A 7063-nucleotide genomic window follows, 5' to 3' on the forward strand; every position below is an offset into this window, starting at 1 on the left:
TTCTTGTGGCCTAAGACTGAGGTTTCCTCAGCTTCCCTGACCCTGCCCTGCCAGCTCACGAACACAGAGGCAGTCGAGAGAACTGACGAAGAGTGTGGGTTTAGGCTCAGACAGTCCTGGCGTCAGTCCTGCCAGCCTCTCATTAGCCGTATGTTCTTGGGGAAGTCACTGTGCTTCTCTGGGCCTTATAATCCTTAGCCAGAAGATGGAGATAACTAAGAATAGTTACACCACAGGGCTGTTGTGAAAACCAAATGAGATAATTCTGTAGTACCGAGCACATTATCTGGTACACGCTAACGGCTCCCAAACTGAAATGCTAGCTATCTTTCAAATTAAGAACAAGACACCAAAAAAATTTTAAGAGAGAGAGAAAGAAAGGAAGGAAGGAAAAGAAAGAAAGAAAGAAAGAAAGAAAGAAAGAAAGAAAGAAAGAAAGAAAGAAAGAAAGAAAGAAAGAAAGAAAGAAAGAAAGAAAGAAAGAAAGAAAGAAAGAAAGAAAAGAAAAGAAAAGAAAAGAAAAGAAAAAGAAAGAAAGAAAGAAAAAAAGAAAGAAAGAAAAAAGGAAGGAAGGAAGGAAGGAAGGAAGGAAGGAAGGAAGGAAGGAAGGAAGGAAGGAGAGGCAAGGAAGGCTTGGGATCCAGCTCTGCCCAGAAACCCGGGGTCACTCAGTGGCTCCTTGGGCAGTGGCCACCTAGGAGGCCTTCCTGGGGAAGGAGGACAACAGGAGGATCTGCAGAGATGGACAGGAAGAGGGGACAAGCCTGGGCACAGCGGCCACAAGATCAAGTCCCAGGTTGCTCTCTGACTCCTGTGGGACTCTCAGCTGGTCCCTTTCCCTCTCTGGGCCTCAGCTTCCCCCTCTGTGAAATGGGGGTGATGACATGCCATTGGAATGACAATGGTTGTACCAACGGGAATGAATGATGCACAATGAGTGAATGAATGAGTGATGAGCAAGTGAGAGGCTCTACTCTGAGCCCACAGCAGCGGCTCACTCTGGGGTAGCCAGGACTCCCTTCTTCCCAGGGTCATTTATTTTTTGGTTAATTAAATGGTAAGATTTTCATGTCTGATTATTTACTGCCAGCCGGCTTCATTACCAGTTCCCCCATAAATCATAGCATGGAGCCAGCTCCCGCTCCCCACCCCCATGCCCACTCCCAGGCCGAAGCCCCCAGCCCCAACAGAGCCAGCCTTTAGAGGACCCCAGGAGAGGGAGGCATGGTGACATTTCCTGTCCCGGATGGCTGCACGAAAACTTCTCCTGAGCCCTGCCCTCCCATACCCTGCACCATCTGGACCCTCTGCAGCCTCCTACAACCAGTTTCAGGAAAGACTTCATTGCCAACAGCCCCGTCCAGAAGACTCGGCCACAGCATGTGGAGATGAGCACCTACTATGTGCTAGGTTCTTCACAAGCTTGAGCTCACAGCTGTCAATGGGAGGAGCAAGGATTAGAACCCAGGTCTGGCTCTGGGGCTTTGTCCCAGCCACCCTGCCTCAATGAGGAAGGAGGCACAAGTTCTGGGGTCAGAGGGACCTGGATTCAAGCCTCAACTCTAAGGTCTATTAACTGTATGACCTTGAGCAAGTGCCTTCACTCTTCTGGGTCTGTTTCCCTTGTTATCAGGTGGGGACGATAATATCTCCCTCCCCAAGTGCTAGGAGCACTGGAAGTAATGTGCCTGGGACAACGCCAGACTCAGAGGCTTCATCCCACACTGAGCACCTGCTGTGTTCCTAGTGCAGGACCAGGTGGGGGGTGTATCTCACTGTTGGGGGGGGATGCCCGAACAGAGACAGCAGCATATGGAGGCTGGGAGGTCTTAGGGGGACACCCCCACTGGCTGTGCCTGGATAGTGGGTCCCAGTGGGTCCCAGAGGGTACCCCAGGCAGCAGTGTCCACCTCAGGGCTGCTGCCCCAGCCCAGTGCTGATCCCTGGGCACCCCCAACCCCATGTACCCAGCCAGGCAGGGTGGGAGTTCTAGAGGTGCTGAGTACAGGAAGACCCCAGGGGAGCCAGGTACCATGGTACCCCTCTGCTTCAGGCTTTGCCACTGAACAGAGGAAAAGCGGGGGGGGGGGGCAGTTTGGAACAGGTCACCAAAACAACAAAGGGAACCAGCTCCCCCATCTGACAGGGGACTCCAGGAGGCAAGTAGGGACGCTACACCTGGCCCCCAGCTCTACTCCCCCTCCCCAACTCCCAGCCTGACTTGGAATGAGGGCTCAGTCCCTATCGGTTGGATGATTAAATGGATGGGAACACATGAGAACAAGCCAATGATCAGATGAACAAATGAATGAATGCAAGAATGAATAAACAAAAAGAGATGATAGAATGGAAGAGGAAGGAAGGAAGGTGGGGGGGTAGTGGAGAGAAGCCAGGCAGTAAAAGTAGGTCTGCACAGGGCAGCTCCCCAAAGGCAACATGGTCCCACTGTCTGGTCCCTCTGGTGAGAAGGGCCTGTCTCCCTCAGCCCCAGCCCCTCCACCAAAAGCTCAAGGGAACCTCACTGTGGCATCCCCCACAGATCTGGAGCTCAGGGAGCCTTCTCCTGGCAGCCTCAAAAGCCAGGCTGGGGGAGGTGGGTTGGCTTTGCCAAGCCCTCAGCCTAGTCTTTAACTATTACATTAAGCATCTGCTTTGCCATTCATGGATCAGATAGCATTTTACCCCTGAGATATTTGATTTTATTACTTTCCAGGGAGAGGGCCAAGCAAGTGTTCTTATTGATTTGCACATTAAATATATTAGTAATAAAACAACATCTCTGTAAACCAATTGTAAAATCAATATTAATTGGTACCAAAATATCACAAGTAGTTGAATTACAATTAAGGGAGGGGGTGAGTCCTGCCTCAGGGCAGAGTGCTGAGGTCCCAGAAGGGAGAGTGGTCGGGGGACCAGACTTCAGCATCAGGCAGACCTGGGTCCCCCTCTCTGAGCCTCCATTTCCTCATCTGCTAAATGGGGTTGATCATTCTAGAAGCCAACATTTGGCGCGGATTAAATGAGGTAATGCATGTCCAGGGCCTGGCAGTAGCAGGCACCCAAGAAACGTTCTCTTCTCTCCTTTTCCTAGTCCCTATGGCAGGCCACGATAGTAAGAAAAGGCACTGTTGGCAGCGGGAGAGAGAGAGAGGCATGGGTGGTGGGGGGGGGAAGGGAATAGCAGAAAAGACAGGGAGTTCTGTTGGGGGTACACTAATCTGGGGGTGCTTGGAGTATTGAAGGAAGGCCAGGGTCCATAATGCCCTTTCCATTGCTCAAATAAGAAAAAATAAGTCAACCAGGGAAACTCAGGGGCTTCCACAAGGGTTGGGCTAGCGTGCTGGCATGGGAGTTCGGGGTGAGCAGGGAGCCCTGGGTATCAGGCACGTGAATGTCCCCTGGTGGCCAGGGTGCTGGTGAAGAGCCACTCGGGGTTGGCCGACCACCCCCAGACCTGGAGGAGACCATCCCAAGGGTCAGCCCTACAGTCGCAGAAAAGCCATTCCCTCTGGCTGCCCCCAGCACTACACAGCCCCGGGTTCTCCCAAAGTGCTCAGGGTATCCCCCGGAGGAGCCCCACAGGGTCTCTGAGGACCAGCCCCCTTAACTCCCTAGCGTCTGTATATGTGGGTACACGTGGTCTGGGTCGGTTGGTGGCTAAACTCCCTCAGTAACAATCACAGGTATTCCTCACAACAACCTTGTGAGGGCACTCGACTCTCACCCCCATCTTACAGATAAGGAAACTGAGGCCAGAGAGGGCCCTGGCCTAGGCAAACTGCCAGCAGGTAGTGGGCTGGGCTTACAACGGAGACCTGTCTGACTCCAGAGCCCGTGCTCCTCTCCTGCTCTTGGTCCCTCAGGGATGCCGATGGCGTGCCTGAGCTCAGGCATGCAGTCGCCAACACACATCACCAGCCCTGCTGTGGAATCCAGCTGACCGGCACAGTTGCCCATGCCAAGAGCATTTCCTTCCCCTCAGCTAACTACCACACTCCCCGCACCTCGTGGGTGTTTCGGGTTTCCTGGGCTCTTTAGAGATGACAATAATGACAGGACTAATATGAATAATAATATCACATGTTGAGGAAGGGCCTTGTGCTCTGTGGAAAAACTTCACCCCCATTTCCTAATTTGATTGACTATATAGCCTAGGGGTTAAGTTCCCATTTTCCAGTCAGAATCACCTCAGGTTAGATCCCAGCTCCACCACAACTGGTTGTGCGGTTGTGTTCACCAGCGCTGGCCACGGCAATGCCATGTAACAAAGTACCTCAAAGCTCAGGACCTTGCAGCAACAAATGTCTACTCTCCCACCTTTGGGCCTACGGGTTGGCTGCAGTTTAGCTGATCTGGGCAGAACTTGGCATTGGCCTCAAGTCTGCTCCATGGATCTCACTGTGAGACCCACAGCTACCTACACAGGGCACGTTCCCGTGGAAATGGCAAAAGAGTGAGAGCCAAGGGAAACCATAGAAGCACGTTCCAGACCAGCATTCTTGTGGTGTCCACTAATATCCCACTGGCCAGAACAGGTTACACAGCCAAGCTCAACATCAGTGGGGGCAGGTAAATAGATGCCACCCACAGTAGTACGAGTGACCTTGGACCTCTGTTGGTTCATCTGTAAAATGGAGAGAATATCTGTTTCTACCTTTTCAAGTTACCTTGGGGATCAATAACCTATCAGGGGATTGAGGGCGTATACATAAAGCACTTAGCATATTACCTCTCACGTAGCAAGTGCTCACACCACAGGAGCTGTTCTCCATCATAATAGTACTAGAGTAACAGCGTACTCAAGTAATAATAGAGTACTAGAGTGATACGTAATAGAGTGCTAGAGTACTAGAGTGATACGTAATAGAGTGCTAGAGTATTAGAGTGATATGTAATAGAGTACTAGAGTATTAGAGTGATACATAATAGAGTGCTAGAGTATTAGAATGATACGTAATAGAGTACTAGAGTATTAGGGTGATATATCATAAAGTACTAGAGTATTAGAGTAATACGTAATAGAATACTAGAGTAACAAACACCCCAGATTTGAAGCCAGTGATGGTGTCACCAATTCTCCAAGTGCAAATACTCCCACCCCTACGCCATTCCCAAGGGGGTTGGGAATATAACTTGTGCCCCTCCCCTGGTCCTAACCACATTCTGCTGCTCACGTGTCCTACCTCCACCAGCTCGGCCAGCAGACCCAGGGCCCTTTGGTTGCTGTGAAGCTTGTCATTGCCTCGTCTGACCAGGTGCTGAGCCAGCAGTGGAGGATTTGGAGTACAAGACCTCCCATGGCCCCTGCCTTGGCCTCACAGAGACCTCCTGATTCTCCAATGCTTTGTTACCTGTCCCCAGCACCTGGGCCACTTGGGGGGGGGGAAGCTGGCATCCTGGGTCCCCATGTCACCTGGACCATTTCCTCACTGCATGACTGAGAGCAGGTCAAGCGCCGTGCCCAGAGTTTCCCCCGATGGCTTAGGAGAGCCCTTCCCTGCCCAGTCCCCACTGGACCAGGTCAGGCCCGTTTCAGTCCCCCTCGATGCACAGCACGTCCCTCATGGCTCTAAGCACAGCTGTGACTCCGTGGTTATTGGACATGTTCAAGTTCTGTTTCTTGTGTCCCAAGAGAAGCCCCTTGAGGGCAGGGTCCCGGTCCATCTTATCACTGCTGGACCCCAGTGCCCAGTGCAGTGCGCGGCACACAGTAGGACCTCAACAAACATGTGGTCTGCAGGCCTGAACCTATTTGGCCCCCCTAGCCAGGCATCATTTGGGTGCCAGTAACACAAGCCCCCCCACACTGAAATAAGGAAAAAGGGGGCCGAGGGGGCGGGGGTGAGAGGGGTGGTGATTGGCAGAGCCCAGAAAGTGGAAGGACATGAGGAGGTAGGATCTGGACAGAAGGGCTTGGTGCCGGACAGCAAGCCTGCTGCCTGCCTTCTCTCAGGGCCCCCGCTTCTCCTCTCTCTCTCTCCATGGCCTGCCCTTGACCCCACACAACCCCACACACCCAACGGGGGCCAGCCAGAGACTGTTTCAAATCAAATTCCCCCTTCCCAGGAGAGGGACTCTGGTTAGCTCCAGCTGCTGGTGGCCAGGTGTCCCCCAGGACCATTGCTGCCGGGGCCACAATTAGAGCAGAGGGGACAGATCTCAAAAGGGGGTGAGCTTAACAGACCCCCCCCCCCCCGAAGGTGGCGTTCCCTCCCTCAGCTTCAGTTCCCTCCTTTGCGGAATGAGAATAATCATAACATCTCCTGGAGTCGTGAATGTCAAGCGCTCTAGCGGACAACAATAATTCTTACTGTCACAGGAGGCGCTCCATGTGGCATCATGCTCTGTGCCAAGGACTGTGCTGGGCCCTTCCCCTGCGTGGTCTGATTGCATCTCCAGAACAATCCCTTAGGTTTGGGACTTCAGCTGCTACCACTTGGCAGAGGAGAAAACTAGGGAGCAGAGAGGGCAAGCGACTTACCCAAGGCCACAGAGGGTTGGGATTCCAAAGTGGGTCTCTCTGCCTCCACAGGCTGCATTTTCACACCCTGCTCCCTTTTCCTAAGGGTGTCCTGAGGTAGGAGCTGCCCCTAGGGGAAAGCAGACCAGAAAACACTTTGCAAACCCTAAGGGTCATGTGTGTCACATCTTGCTGAGGACTCTCATCACACGGACAGGAAATAACTCCTGTGGGGTTTCCCCAGGGATATGGATGTCACACCCTTGGTGGTTCCCTCGTTTCTTTTGGGTCTGTGGCTCCCCTCCCAGGGGCTGCCTTGCCATGGACACCTGGGCAGAATGCACACTCAAAATGTACCCATTTCTCAGAGTAACACAATCATCTCACCGGGATCAGTGAATGGTGGCTCACTCCCAAACATCCCATCTGGATGCACCAGTCCTAGGGCCCCACCACCGAAAGGTGCCACCTGGGAGGCTTGGTTTCCACCCCGGAGAGCCCTGGAGAGGGATCGGCTCTTCTCTTTCTTGTTTGATTGATCCAAAGACAACCATTTTTCTCTGCTGACAGCCCATGCCCAGGAGGGCGGATTGCAGGGGAAGA

Source organism: Zalophus californianus, chromosome 13, assembly GCF_009762305.2.
Source record: "Zalophus californianus isolate mZalCal1 chromosome 13, mZalCal1.pri.v2, whole genome shotgun sequence".
Lineage (NCBI taxonomy): Eukaryota > Metazoa > Chordata > Mammalia > Carnivora > Otariidae > Zalophus > Zalophus californianus.